This window comes from Gorilla gorilla, chromosome 11, assembly GCF_029281585.2.
Source record: "Gorilla gorilla gorilla isolate KB3781 chromosome 11, NHGRI_mGorGor1-v2.1_pri, whole genome shotgun sequence".
Taxonomy (NCBI): domain Eukaryota; kingdom Metazoa; phylum Chordata; class Mammalia; order Primates; family Hominidae; genus Gorilla; species Gorilla gorilla.
The window spans coordinates 44,877,138-44,893,643 of record NC_073235.2 but is presented as its reverse complement, the minus strand read 5'-3'; the positions used below and the strand labels follow the sequence as shown (position 1 = coordinate 44,893,643).

The following is a 16,506-nucleotide window of genomic DNA, read 5'->3' as shown; positions in this document are numbered from 1 at the left end:
CAGCAGGCAAAGATAGAGAGCTTGTGCAGGGGAACTCCTCTTTTTAAAGCCGTCATGTCTTGTGAGACTTATTCACTTCATGAGAACAGCACAGGGAAGACTTGCCGCCATGTTTCAACTACCTCCCACTGGGTCCCTCCCACATCCCACAACATGTGGGAATTCAAGATGAGATTTGGATGGAGAGACAGCAAAACATGTCACATGGGATATGTTTCCATTTGTTTGTGCCATCCATTATTTATTTCAGCAATGATTTGTAGTTTTCCTTGTAGAGGTCTTTCACCTCCTTGGCTAAGTATATTCCTAAGGATTTTATTTTTTTTTTGCAGCTATTGTAAAAGGGGTTGACTTTTTAATTTGATTCTCAGCTTGGTTGCTGTTGGTGTATAGCTGGGCTTCTGATTTATGTACATTAATTTTGTATCCCGAAACTTTGCTAAAGTAATTTACCAGTTCTAGGAGCTTTTTGGATGAGTCTTTAGGGTTTTCTAAGTATACAATGATGTAATCAGCAAATAGTGGCAGTTTGCTTCCTCTTTACTGTTTTGGATGCCCTTTATTTCTTTCTTTTGTTTGATTGCTCTGGCCATGACTTCCGGTACTATGTTGAATAGAAGTGGTGATAGTGGGCATCTATGTCTTGTTCCAGTTCTCAGGGGGAATGCTTTCAACTTTTCCCCATTCAGTATAAAGTTGGCTGGAAGTCTGTCATCAATGGCTTTTTTTACCTTAACGTATGTCCCTTCTATGCCAATTTTGCTGAGGGTTTTAATCGTAAAGAGATGCTGGATTTTGTCAAATGCATTTTTTGTATCTATTGAAATAATCATGTGATATTTGTTTTCAATTCAATTTATGTAGTATATCACATTCATTGACTTGTGGATGTTAAACCATCCCTGGATCCCTGGTATGAAACCCACTTGATTATGGTGGATTACCTTGTTGATATGCTGTCAGGATCAGTTAGCTAGTATTTTGTTGAGGATTTTGTATCTATGTTCATCACGAATATTGGTCTATAGTTTTCTTTTTTTGTTATGTCCTTTCCTGGTTTTGGTATTAGAGTGAAACTTGATTCATAGAATGATTTAGGGAGGAGTCCGTCTTTCTCTATCCTGTGGAATAGTGTCAATAGGATTGGTACCAACTCTTCCTTGAATATCTGATAGGAATTCAGCTGTGAATCCATCAGGTACTGGGCACTTTTTGTTGTTGTTCGTAACTTTTTAATTACTGTTTCAAACTCACTGCTTGTTTTTTGTCTGTTCAGAGTTTCTATTTCTTCCCGGCTTAATCTAGGAGGGTTGTATATTTCCAGAAATTTATCCATATCCTCTAGGTTTTCTAGTTTAGGTGCATGGAGGTGTTCATACTAGCCTTAAAAGATCTTTTGTATTTCTGTGGTATCAGTTGTAACATCTCCCATTTCATTTCTAATTGAGCTTATTTTGGTCTTCTCTCTTCTTTTCTTAGTTAATCTTGATGATGATGGTATATCACTTTGATTCATCTTTTCAAAGAACCAGCTTTTTGTTTCATTTATATTTTGCATTGTTTTTTGGTTTCAATGTCATTTAGCTCTGCTCTGATCTTGGTTATATTTTTCTTCTGCCTTGTTTGGGTTTAATTTGTTCTTATTTCTCTAGTTCCTTGAGGTATGTCCTTAGATTGTCTATTTGTGCTCTTTCAGACTTTTTGATGTAGGCACTTAATGCTATGAACTTTCCTCTTAGCACTGCCTTTGCTGTATCCCATATGTTTTGATAGGTTGTGTAACTGCTATTGTTAGAGTCAAATAATTTTACATTTTCATCTTGATTTCATTGTTGACCCAGTGATCATTCAGGAGAAGTTTATTTAATTTCCATGTAATTTCATGGTTTTGAGGGTTCCTTCTGAGTTGATTTCCAACTTAATTCTGCTGTGGTCTGTGACAGTACTTGCTATAGTTTTGAATTTCTTAAATTTGTTGAGTCTTGTTTTGTGGCCTATCATGTAGTCTATCTTGGAGAATGTTCCATGTGTTCATTAATAGAATGTATATTCTGCAGTTGTTGGGTAGAATGTTCTGTAAATATCTGCTAAGTGAATTTGTTGTAGAGCATAGGTTAAATCCATTTGTTGACTTTCTGTCTTGATGACCTGCCTAGTGCTGTCAGTGGAGTATTGAAGTCCCCCACTATTATTGTGCTGCGTCTGTTTCATTTTTTCAGCCTAGTAGAACTGTTTTATAAATTTGGGAGCACCAGTGTTAGGTGTGTGTGTGTATATACATATATATATATATAGAGAGAGAGAGAGAGAGAGAGAGAGAGAAAGAGAGAGAGGATTGTGATGTTTTCCTGTCAGACTAGTCCTTTTATCATTATATAATTTCCTTCTTTGTATTTTTTAACTGCTATTGCTTTAAAGTTTATTTTGTCTGATACAACTAACTCCTGCTTGCTGTTGGCATCCATTTGCATGAAATGTCTTTTTCTATCCCTTTACCTTAAGGTTATGTGAGTTCTTATGTTTCAAGTGAGTCTCTTGAAGACAGCAGATACTTGGTTGGTGAACTCTTATCCATTCTGCTATTCTGTATCTTTTAAGGGGAGCATTTAGGCCATTTACATTCAATGTTAGTATTGAGATATGAGGTACTATTCTATTTATTGTGCTATTTGTTGCCCAAATACCTTGGTTTTCTTTGATTGTATTGCTATTACATAGGTCCTGTGAGATTTATGCTTTAAGGAAATTCTATTTTCATGTATTTTGAGGATTTGTTTCAAGATTTAGAGCTCTTTTTAGCAGTTCTTGTAGTGCTGTCTTGGTAGTGGTGAATTCTCTCATAATTTTCTTGTCTGAAAAAAAGTATATCTTTCCTTCATTTATGAAGCTTAATTTCACTGGATACAAAATTCTTGGGTGATAATTACTTTGTTTATGGAGGCTAAAGATAGGACCCCAAACCCTTCTAGCTTGTAGGGTTTCTGATGAGAAATCTGCTGTTAATCTGATAGGTTTTTCTTTATAGGTTACCTGATGCTTTTGTCTCACAGCTCTTCAGATTCTCTCCTTCATCTTGACTTTAGATAACCTGATGATGCTGTGCCTAGGCTATGATATTTTTGTGATGAATTTCTCAAGTGTTCTTTGAGCTTCTTGTATTTGGATGTCTAGGTCCCTAGCAAGGCTGGGGAAGTTTTCCTCAATTATTCTCTCAAATATGTTTTAAGTTGTGGCAACACATGTAACATGTAACATAAAGTTGACCATCTTAATCATTTTTAAGAGTACAATTCAGTGGCATTAAGTAAATTGACACCATTATGAAACCATCACCACCAACCATCTTCAGAACATTTTTCATCTTTTAAAACTGAAATGTGGTACCCACTAAACAATAATTCCCCATTACCCCACCCCTGGAACTACCATTATCTTCCTGTTTCTATGAATTTGACTGCTCTATGTATCTCATATAAGTGGAATCACACAATATTTATCCTTTAGTGACTGGCTTATTACACTTAGTATATCCTCAAGGTTCATACATGCTGTAATATGTGTCAAAATTTCCTTTCTTTTTAACATTGTGTAATGTGCCATGGTCATTATGTGCCACATTTTGTTTATTCATTCATCTGTTGATGGACACTTGAGTTGTTTCCACCTTTTGACTACTGTGAATAATACTTTATGAACATGGGTGTACAAATATTTCTTTAAGGAGCAGAAATGATGAATCATATGGTAATTCTATTTTTGATTTTTTTTCTTTTTTACACGGAGTCTCGCTCTGTTGCCCAGGCTGGAGTGCAGTGGTACAATCTCAGCTCACTGCAGCCTCTGCCTCCCAGATTCAAGCAATTCTTCTGTCTCAGCCACCTGAGTAGTTAGGACTATAGGCACTCACTGCCATGCCAGCTAATTTTTGTATTTTTAGTAGAGATGGGGTTTCACCATGTTGGCAAGGATGGTCTTGATCTCTTGACCTCGTAATCCATCTGTCTCAGCTTCCCAGAGTGCTGGGATCACAGGTGTGAGCCACCGTGCCCAGCCTATTTTTATTTTTATTTTTTAGAAACTATGATACTGCTTTCCATAGTTACTATACTGCTTTACGTTCCCACCAACAGTAGTGAAGAATTCTAATTTGTTCATCTCCTCACCAACACTTATTTCCTGTAGTTTTTTAATAGTAGTCATCCTAATAGATAGGGGGTGGTATCTCATTCGGCTTTAATTTATATTTCCCTAATGATCACTGATGTTGAACATCTTTTTATATGCTTTTGGCTATTTATATATTTTATTTGGAGAAATATCTATTAACTTTTTTGTCCATTTTAAAATTGGTTGTTAGTTTTGTTGTTGTAGGAGTTCTTTATGTATTCTGGATATCAATTCTCTATCAGGTATATTATTTGAAAGTACGTTCTTCCATTCTGTGGATTGCTTTTTCATTCTGTTGATTGTATCCCTCGGTGCGCAGAAGTTTTAAATTTTGATGTGATTCTATTTATTTATTTTTTAATTGTTGCCTGTGCTTTTAATGTCATACCCAATAAATCATTGCCAAATCCAATTGCATGAAGGTTTTACCTATGTTTTCTTCTATGAGTTTTGTGGTTTTAGATCTTATGTTTAGGTCTTTGATCCATTTTGAGTTAATTTTTGTATATGATATAAGATAAAGGTCCAACTTCATTCTTTTGCATGGTTATACAGTTTTTCCAGCACCATTTTTTTTTAGGAGACTGTCATTTCCGCATTGAGTGGTCTTTGACACCCTATTGAAAATCATTTTACTATATATGTGAGGATTTATTTCTGGGCTGTCTATTCAGTTCCATTGGTTTATATGTCTGTCTTTATGCCAATGCTATATGGTTTTGATCAATGTACCTTTGAAATATGTTTTGAAATAAGAAAGTGTGGGGCCTCCAGAGTTGCTCCTTTTTATTATTGTTTTGGCTCTTTGATGTCTCTTGAGATTCCATAGGGATTCAAGAACTTTTTTTTGCAGTGTATATGGAATTGTTTTCTTAATTTCCTTTTTGGATTGTTCATTGTTACTGTACAAAAACACAATTTTTGTGTACTTATTTTTCAGCTTACAAATTTATTGAATTCATTTATTAGTTCTGACAGAATTTTTTATTTTGGTTTGGTTTTGTGTGTATGTAGAATCTTTAAGGTCTTCTACATATAGGATCATGCTATCTGTGAATAGAACAACTTTTGCATCTTCCTTTACAATCTGGATGGCTTTTACTGAACTTTCTTGCCTAATTTTTCTGGTTAGGACTTTAAGTATTACGTTCAATAGAAGTGCCAAAAGTGAGCCTCCCATCTTCTTGATTTTAGAGAAAAGCTTTTAGTTTTTTCTCATCGACTACCATGTTAGCTGCTGAGAATATCTTTTAAATCACCACAGGAATTTTGAACATTTGTTTAACATATTTTTTCTAGAACAAAATTGTATTTTACTTATATTTGAGCCACAGGGAATCACTAACATAACTTTTGGTCAGTTATGCAAAAATTAGAAAGAAGACAGACAAAGCAACCAAAGGCAATGACAAAAACATTAGCCAGTTTATCAGAAATGGTATTGTGAAATCAGGTACCACTGTTATATTCAAGCCATGCTGGCTTATTTGTAATTATTTTTAATCCCCTAAAGATTAAAGCTACTACCTTCATAAAAATAGGCAATCAAGTTTAAGTTTCAGTTTTGTTTAATTATGTTTAAGATTACTCTTTAAAACACATTTTAAGTATGGCAATGGTAATATTTCATATATGTGAGGAAATAATAGATTACTTAATAAGTCATGTTGAGAAAACTTTATGTTGTTAGAAAACAAAAATTAATTTCAATCTTTAACTACCACAGTCCCCAATCTATTTTACAAGAACTAAAAAATTAAACAGGAACAATAAAGCCATCAAAATATAAAAATAATGTAAGAAGACAGTTTTTATAATATTGGGTTACAGGAGACCTTCCAAAGAATGACATAATAACAAAGATTGACACACACGACAAAATAAAATTTAAAACTTCTGAATAGCATATGACACAAAAGCGAAAGGCAAAATGGGGTTCATTGTTACAAATATGAACGAGAGTTATTATCAAAAGTGGATAAAGAAACTCTACTGAAGAAATTTTTAAAAAGATTTACACATAACCCAATATAAAAATTTACTAATTACATAAGCTGGCAATTCAGAAAAAAAGGACAACAAATGAGCAATGGACATTTAAAATCACTTGACCCAACTACCAATCACAGGAAAACAATGTTTATTTCTCTGCTAGAGTGGAAAATATTGATACACTTGGTGATTTCTAGAGTCTGGAGTTTGCTGGTTATTTGCCTATGTACTCTTCACTCCAGTTTTTGCTAATTCTCTTCTGTGTTCTTCATGGTAGGAGGGCTGGCGCTTACAGAGCACATTACCCAGCTGCTAATATCCATTGCCTTCCAGCCGCTTTTGACAAAGTAATGAACTGGTGGAAGACTGCAGGTTGAACCAAAAGAATAAGTCAGGTTATTTCTTACCCCCCTCTTTGTAGTGTAGTGGCTGTGGCCAGCAACACTGCTTCCTTGGCTTTGTTTCTAGCTGATACATTCAGCTTCCTGGCTCTGGTAACACCTCATCCTCCCACTGTCCCTCCACCAGTGTCATACCCAGTACAAAACATTGGAGCAGTAGGTGTGGGCTATAAGGGAGTACCTTGTCGGAAGATAATTTTAAAATCATATTGAAACTAACAACCAGTCTGTTGTTATTATATCTATGTGCTAGCAATTCTAAATAATGTCAATGACAAAATTCTCCTCTTACCAAGGCTATCACTCCACATGTACCCACCTTAATCCCCAGCTTGACATACCATAAATTCATACCACATAGGAGTAATAGCAGTAGCCTTCTAACAGTAAGCCTTCTAATTAGTAAATCCCAGAATCACTTGACCACACTTGGTTTGGTTTCTCAACTCTTCAATTATCTGTGTCACAAACTTCCTATTTTAAATGTAGAGGGGCCAAGGCAGGAGGATACCTTGAGCCCAGGAGTTTAAGGCCAGCCTGGGCAACAGAGTGGGACCCCATTTCTACAAAAAATTAAAAAATTTATCCAGGTGTGGTGGTGCAGGCCTGTAGTCCCAGCTACAAGGGAGGCTCAAGTGGGAGGATTGCTGGAGCTCAGAAGTTCCGGGCTGCAGTGAGTGGTGATCATGGCATTGCACAGTAGCCTGGGCAACAGAGTGAGACCCTGTCTCAAATGAACAAATAAATAAATGTAGAGATACCTGTTTTCCTATTTGAACCCTGACTCATACAGTTAGTGTATATGGAAACTGGCAAGTTCATTTGTTGTAGGTGTTAGTGAAATAGATATAAACTCTTAAGATGGCAATTTGATAATATCCAACTTTCAATGTGCATTTACCTATTATAGAAGTGAGAGTGAAAGGTAATAGAGCTTATGTTTTCTAGATTAAATTCTTTTGTATTTGTTACTTGCACTACTTTTTAAGTAAAATTACGTGTTTCTAATTTGAAAAGGAAAAGAAAGTCCCATAATTAAAGCATATGCGGCATACTGTCAAGCTGAGAATGTAAGTGTGCATTTCTGATTGTCAAGGTGTGTTTACATAACAGAAATTTTTTTAAAATAAAAATATTAGTTAAAGACAAATATGACTGGAACAAAAATCCCAAAAAAGTAGAGGGAGAGAAATAATCAGTGGTGAAGGATGGACCTGCTGCTAAGATGCAATTAATTTCCAAGCAAAATACATAATGAACTGGGGTGTTACAAGATATGTTATGAAACCTGCTGTGAAGAAACAAAAAGTAAGTAATCATGCCAGCTCAGAAGGATGTATTCTAGTTTTATCAAAAGTTGAAGAGGTAAGCAGGCTTTCAGGGATCACTTTTGCCAAGCTGCAGGAGGTCAATGAAGTGGGAGCCATGTGTGTTATTGTAGAAATGTGATGGATAATTCATAGCCAGATAAAGCATGCAGTGCTGAGTGGTGTAAAACACCAGTTCTCAGGGTTTGTGACACAGGCGCCTGGGGAATGTAGTTATTGTCCAGGTGCTACACAGGCAGCATGTCTTGGCTATAAACTTACTGAGTAATATGTCTGACACATTACTATGAGAAACAACCTATTAATGTATCTGGAATCAAGCAGACCTGAGTTTGAATTTATAACCTCACTAGCAGTGAGGCTCCAAACATGACTCAAGCTCTCTTAGTTTCTTTTTCTCATCTACAAGATCCTGATAAAAATCCTTACATCGTATACTTATTGTATGACATGGGTAAGCACTTATAATAGCCCAGTGCTCTTCCATTATTCAAATACTCATAATTTGATGAATAATTTATCAAAATTCATTTATATTCAAAACTTGTTTGTTGTCATTATGAAATATTCTCAATCAACTACTGTTGAAAGTATGCTGACTATTATTTTGAGTTCCACAAAAATGATTTTTTACAACTCAGACAGATTGGAACCAACTAAATGTAAATATTATGAATATATGAAGTGGTGACACTAAAGTTTACTAGGGAGATTCGCATATTACAAAAAATAAAGGTAGTCATTTTAAATGACATCAGTATAAGTGGAGAAAAATCTCAACAAGATAATGTCAGTTAGGAGACAGCAAACATCAACAATCTGACTGACAGATACTCTGTGGGGTTCTTATCCAAGTTCTGTGATATGAAAAGCAATTAACAGTTTCATGTGATAGTTATTGTATATTTTATAATAAACAACACACAAAGCACTTACTGTACACCAAGTGCTATTCTAAACATCTCAGGTAAGTTAACTCATCTCATCCTTATAAAAACGTCATGAGATGAATGTTATTATTATTCCCATTGTACAGATGAGGAAAAGTAGTGGGTAGGCATTTGAAGTTAAGGTATTTGAAGTTAAGAATACACAGAGGTATCATATTTGCTACTTGAATTGTTAGCTCAAGAGTAGACTAACATAATATAGTGCGCAAAGTAAAACTCTGAGGTATGGTGATATGGTTTGGCTGTGTTCCTAGCTAAATCTCATCTTGAATTATAATCTCCATAATCCCCATGTGTCTAGGGTGAGACCTGCTGGGAGGTGATTAGCTCAGGGGGGAGTTTCCCACATGCTGTTCTCCTGATAGTGAGTGAGTTCTCACAAGATCTGATGGTTTTATAACGGTCTCTTCCCCCTTTGCTGTCATTCTTCTTTCTCCCGCCATCATATGAGAAGGTCCAAGCTTGCTTCCCCTTTGCGTTTCACTATGATTGTAAGTTTCCTGAGGCCTCCCCAGCCTTGCAGAACTTTGAGTCAATTAAACCTTTTTCCTTTATAAATTACCCAGTCTCAGGTATTCTTTTATGGCAGTGTGAGAACAAACTAATACGAACTAAATGAACACTTGGAGTCTATTTCAAGTGTTATATCTCTGTCGTTAGTATTTCAATTCAAAAAGATGTTACTATGGCAACTCTGTGATGGTGTTTCTGTGCCTGTGTAAGTTTTTTGAGGATTTCTTTGATCAGAATGAGGAAGTTACTATTAACTACTACTTTTCTGAGACATAATGAATTTTTAATTGATGCTACTGCTTCTATTAAGTTGATCACAGGGCTTTTCTCCTCTATTCTATTATTATGATAAATTAGATTGGTTTTTAAACTGCTTTAACATTTGCTTCTTGAGATAAATCCCACTTAGTCTATGTACTAGATCTTAGTTTATGTACTATCATTTTTTATAAATATACATTGCTGTATTTGATTTGCTAATTCATTGTCATGAGTGTTCATGCCTATGTTTATAAATGATGCTGGTGATCTGTAGACTTATTTATTTCTAAGGTCTTGTCTAGTTTTGGTAATGTTGTCCTTATAAAATTCCCTAAAAAATATTCCCCTGCCTCTCTATTTTCTAAAAGAGTTTGCTTAGAATTAGTATTATTTCATCCTTAAATATTTGGTAGAATTTACCAGTAAAATCATCTAAGCCTAGAGTTTTCTTTGTGGGTTAGTGTATTCAATTTCTGTAGTAGATACAGAATTATATAGGATATGAATTTCTTCTTTAGAACTCCATATATCATTTTCATATAAATTACTAATATGTTGGCAAAATTTTTCATAACATTCTCTTATTATTGTTTTAATCTGTAGGATCTTGTAGGGACAACTCCTCTTTAATTCCTATTAATAGTGATTTTTGTCCTCTGTTTTCTATTGATGGGTTCAGCTAGTTGTTTATGAATTTTGTTGACTATTTTCAAAGAACCAGCTTTTAAAAACGTTGATTTTCTTCATTGTCTTTCTTCTAGTTGGTTAGATTCATTTTTATTTTTATGGAGTAGAACCTTGGGTTTTTGACTTTAAACTTTTTTTTGTTTAAATAAAACAAAATTAAAACAAAAATTTTACTTCTAAGCATTATTTTATGTGTATCCCCAAAAGTTTTAGATAATATGTCTTTACTATTATTCAGCTTGAAATACTTTCTATTTGCCTTTGTGATGTTTTTCTTTTACCAATAGATTTATTGATTATTTATTATAGATTTATTTTACCAATTATTATTTAATTTTCAAATATTTGGTAGTTTCCTAAACATCTTACTATCATTTATTCCTACTTTAATAACCATTATGGTCTGAGAAGATAATTTATGTGACTTTCATCATTATAAATTAATTGAGACTTATTTTATGTTCCAACTTTTTGGTGAACATATCATGTGCACTTGTATAAAATGTGTATTATAAAGATTTTGCCTATTATATTTTATAAATATCAGTGAGATTAAGCATTTGTGAGTGGTCTTCAGATGCTCTATGTCTTATTTACTTTTTGGTAGATTGTTTCGTTAATAGTTGAGAGAAAGAGGCATTAAAATACATTCCCGTGGTTTAGAAGTTGTTATTTTTCCCTTTCATTTTGTCAATTTTGCTTCATGTATTTTGAGGCTGTTAGAAATATAAACATTTATTATTGCTATTTCTTCCTGATGAATTGACCTCTTTTTGTGATTCTGAAATGCCCCCTCTTTATCTGGTAGTACTCTTTATCTTGCAGCCTATTTTGTCTCATATTAACGTAACCATTCCAATCTTCTTATGCTTACTGTTTGCATAATATATATTTTTTCTATTAATTTGCTTAGAGTTTCTGTATATCTGTGCTTTCTTTATACTTCTTGTAGACAGCACACAGGTTAATCTTGTTTTTTATCCATTTCGATAATCTTTGACTTTCAAATGGAGTTTTTAGTTTATTAAAATTTATCATAATTAGTGTTGTGTTTGGATTTAACTCAAAAGAAGTACTTGTTTTCTGTTTGATCTCACTGTTTTTTCTTCACTTTGTTCACCTCTCTTGTCTTCTTCTCTTTAATAAATTAGAAATTATTTTATTTTTGACATTTTTTTCTGTTCCTTTTGACATTTTTTACTGGTTGTTATAAGGATTAAGACATACATCCTTAATTTTTTTCACAGCCTACTTAGAATTAACATTTTATCACTCTACATAAATGCAGAAACCTTTCAGCCTAGGCCTATTCAACACTCATGTGCCATTCTTCATCTCACTGTTTATATATGCACTATATCTCCATATATTATATACCCTAAAACATAGCATTAACAATTTTATTTTATACAACCATATTAATTTTAAAGAAAGTAGAAACAAATATTTTTTTCATTTAGCAATCTGATTTTATTTACCAACATGATCCACCGGTTAAACTATCATTTCATCGCTTGCATTGTTTCTTCATGCAAACCCAAGAAATATTGTCAATGTTACAGTGTTCTGAGACCATGTTTGAAACTTAGAAAATGGATCTTACTATACGTAATTGCTCTTAAAAAAAAAAAAACACAGAAAATGACCCTAACCATATGTCTATATTATAATACAATTCTGATGCTGCCAAAATAGACATATAAAATCAGCAATTATTTTAAAATCAGAAAATTAATAGTTAAATGATTTGGTTAGTTAATACATGTTTTGAAACTTTTATTCACCCATTACAAAGGAACTTTTCTGCTATCTTGCCATGAATTTGTTTTAATCAAATATCAATCTGCTTTTTTGCCATACTTTTATGTTCATATACATTTTTGTTTCCGTGCTGAATCAGGGTCATCTTTTTGAAGATATTTTAAGGATCGATAAAGCATAACACATGTAGTATTAATAATGCACATAACTCAATTGATTTGAAGACCATATGAGCAACTATGACTAATTTTAGGCTTTCTGAGGAAATGACACCTGCATCCTGACTGCTGCCTGACCAGTCGTTAATTTTTAAATCCTCTCAAATGCAGAGATCACAAAATGTGCAAATGCGTTTCTTAGCATACATAAAATACTGCTGAATATTTTACTTTATTTTTTTAATCAAGAAAATAAGCACACCTATTGCTTGAAGAAGGAGCCATTCCTCTAGATAAATATATGAGACATTTTTTGTTTGTTTGATCCTTAATAGAGCATTGTGGTCTATTTGTTTTCATGTGTTAAAATAACACAATTATTGGAAATCATTGCCACAGACTATATTTTTTGAAAATAAAAAATCCAGAATCAGAAGTTTGGTCAACTTTCCAGACTAAGAATAAATTAGCTTGAGCTTTATTTTATATTGTGGTTTGCACCCTCCCTACACTCCTATATATAATATGTTTTAATATAGAGAGAGTTTTTGATGTCTGTTGAAAGAACTGCATAGAAAAAGTCTGAACCTCACCTTCCTCTGTGCCAAGACTTGTTTGTCTCATAAAATGAATAGAAAAATCGGGAGAAAGGTCAACTCGTGTTATCCTTTTAAAATAATAGAAACAATGTGGAAATACTGTATTTCCTAATGAGCGCTCTTAGTTCCAAATAAGCAATTCCGATGAGGCACAGACAGGGAGCAAATTTTAAAGGAGGATTTTCATTAGATATGTATATTGCAAATTTTGAAATAATTTGTAGGCATTTGATCTGCCCCCAATGACCTCATCCCACCTCCCCTTTAGTTTGAAATCTTTTCCTTCTCCAACTCCTTGCATTTCTGCACCATTATGATCTTTTCACCTGTATGTCTTCTTCATGCACTAGTGTTTCATGGCTTGACTTTCTTTTTCATCTTTGCTTAACTGAACCCTTTTTCATCCTTTGAAACTCACGGCATTGCTTATTCTAGGAAGGTCCCTCTGACTTGAGGATATTTTATTCTAATCCAAATTTTAGTCAAGAGTTTTTGGGTATTTTTTATTTTCCTCCTTAACTTTTTTTTTTTTTTTTTTTTTTTTACCTTCCTTGGAATATAGAGTTGGAATGTTCTGGTTCTGCGTTAGTCAGCTCGGCCAACAGAACAAATCCCACAATCCCCACTTCCAGAATTGTGATGTGTAACCCCATCTGTGGCTTCAAAGTTAGAAATTTATTTTCTTAAATTCTAGAAGCTGGGATGTCAATGATCAAGGTGACGGCAGATTTGGTTTCTGCTGGGGGACCTCTTCCTGGCTTCTTGCAGGCAGCTGCCTTCTTGTGCTTTCTCACCTGGCAGAGAGAGAGAGAGAGAGAGAGAGAGAGAGAGAGAGAGCACTCTTTGGTGTGTCTTATATAAGGACATTGATCCTATTGGATTGGGGCCCCACCTTTATGATTTCATTTATCCTTAAAGTGTCTGTCTCCAGACACAGCTGCCCTAGGTTTTAAGACTTCAACATATGAATTTGGGGAAGACACATTCAGTCTATAACAAATTCTTTGAGTAGTTCCTTTAAAATCTGAGAAACAAGGATGCACAAGAGGGCAGCTGCCTGCAAGAAGACAGGAAGGGGTCCCCCAGTAGAAACCAAATCTGCTATTACCTTGCTCTTGGACATACCAGCTTCCAGAATTGTAAGGAAATAAATTTCTAACATTGAAGCCGCAGATTTGGTGTGTCTTATATAAGGACATTGATCTTATTGTTTTATGTAAAAACAACTGTTCCGTAGCCTCATGGATCATGACTTCAGGGTCAGGAGCAGTAATATCACCTCACTCTTGAACTAGAAGTGGCATCATTACAAAATGTCATGAATAGTAGACCGGATTGTCACCCAAAATGGAGTTAGCTTCCCATCCTTTTTCATTCTGCCTAGGCCCCACCCACTAATCCTCTGTGATTCCAAGATTCCCTGGGAATTATTGTTTGTTTGTTTGTTTTTCATTTACCGTTGATTTTCTGATGTCCTGGGTATTTTCATTTTCCCTTCAGATCCACTCCTTATTCTAACCCAGTCTTGACACAGCAAGTGATTGGATTAATAAGTACAGTTCTTTATTAGCTATATTTTCAGTCCTCAGTTTGTTGTGTGTTATTGTTACAGATTTAGCCCATAATATCCAGAATCATTTTGGAGTCTGTCATTTGGACCATCCCGAATTTTCTCCTGAAATGCAAAACAGGAAGGAATAAGTGTTTCCTTTGTGCAGTAAAAATAAATAGGACAGTAAATCAAAACTCCAATCAGTATGTCCCTCGTTTATGGTGGCTATCTAATATAGAGTTTGTTTGTTTGTTTGTTTGTTTTTGGTTTTTGTTTTTTGTTTTTTTGTTTTTTTTTGTTTTTGAGATGGAGTCTCGCTCTGTCGCCCAGGCTGGAGTGCAGTGGCACGATCTCTGCTCACTGCAAGCTGCGCCTCCGCGGTTCACGCCATTCTCCCGCCTCAGCCTCCCAAGTAGATGGGACTACAGGTGCCCACCATCACGCTCGGCTCATTTTTTTGTATTTTTAGTGGAGACGGGATTTCACCGTGTTAGCCAGGATTGTCTCAAGCTCCTGATCTCGTGATCCACCCATCTCAGCCTCCCAAAGTGCTGGGATTACAGGCATGAGCAACCGCGCCCGGCCCTAATATATAGTTTTCTGAAGAGCATTTTGGATTGAGTAAAATGTTGATAGAGCTTGTTGAAGAGTGAGGAGTGAATTTTATCTTATCGAAATAGAACATTGGATTTGCCATCTTGGTAAGGCACAATAGAGGAAATGAAAGGGATCAACTGAATATTACAGAGAGGAGAGGAAAAGCCAAATTACCCGAGCATGAATAGAGAGAGTAATGGTAGGATTAAAATTCTGATATGAGACATATTGTCTCATGGATCTTTTGAATTTGAAAGGTGTGATTTTGTTCATTCTTTCCACTTCTCATTTGCATGTAGGACTGGATTGCTGAATTTAGATAATTTGCTCATATAAATTCTCTCGCTTGATGACTCTGGTTGAATATGCCTTCTTTCAAAGAGGCACCAAATGGAGAGAAAATATATATAACAATTAGGATGTCTGAAAAAAATTACAGTAGTCCTTTGAAATGAAGACACAGATGGGAAAATATAGTTCTTGATTTTTCTGAAAATACATTCCTTTTCTGAGGAGGGGGAAGCCTGTGATACCTACACATAACTGATTAGATGGATAGTGCTATTAAATTTAACTGTAAGATCCAACTGCAACCTACCTGGAAATGTTCTCTAGAAAATGATGAAGGTGATTGGTATAACAGAGCTTAATTTGAAGGAGGATATATAAATATAAATATAATGCAATATTTAGCATTATAGAAAAATCATTGTGTTTGGTCTGAGGAAGACAAAGAGGATGATAAAATAATACAATGTAGTTTTTACCTCGTGCTGGTATAGTGGTGATAAGGGTGCAAAGATCATTGGTAGATCAGTGCTTGGGCCCTCAAACCGGAGTGCACCACCACCTTGAAAACACAGAGCCTGTGGCACAGAAAGACTTTCTCTCAGTAATGGTTTAGATAATTCCTGACAGAATCTGGAGAATTTTGCATGCAGACTAAATAAAGCTCATCCATAGTCCCAGAGATTTGTTCTCATGGTATATGGTAACTTATGAATGATTAGAAAATAGTTTAGAGTTGAACTACCGAGACATTTTTATTTTTCTTTCTGTCTTCCTGCCCCTACTTCACTTGCTTTTTATTGTTGTTTAAGAAATGCTGTAATATTCCATATGGTGCATCAGCCTTCAGGACCTGGAGAACATTTCCTCTAGCTAATTTAACACCTGTATATTCTCCCAGACATAGCTGGGTCTGGTAGCCTCATGGAACATGCCTGCCTTTCATGAAAGAGGCAGAACTCACAGTTCTTATTGAGGAATCTGTTTATCAAAGTACCTCACCACAACATTGTAGCTTGTTTCTAAACAGAAAAAATATTTATCCCAAATATTCAGTATTCCTTTTGTTCTGTATAAAATAAAAGAATTTCTGATTTTAATATTCTTAAAAGCTAAATTAGCAATGTAACAGCTTAGCTGCATAAAGTGTAATATGTAACAAATTGCTGTGTTAAAATAGAGATCTAATGATACCTTCATTAACTTGATCACTGAAATGGCAAACCCTTTTCCAACATAACAGTTTCTATAG

General features: G+C 34.7%; 1 long non-coding RNA gene across 1 annotated transcript; it reads right to left on the bottom strand.

The window, feature by feature from the left end:
* Positions 1-13,560: 13,560 nt before the first annotated feature.
* LOC129531894 (uncharacterized) lies at positions 13,561-15,816 on the bottom strand. Its single transcript, XR_008677342.1, has 3 exons — positions 15,734-15,816; positions 14,275-14,492; positions 13,561-13,611 (listed from the first exon to the last, which is right to left on the bottom strand). It is a non-coding gene; the product is annotated as an uncharacterized lncRNA (long non-coding RNA).
* Positions 15,817-16,506: the final 690 nt, after the last annotated feature.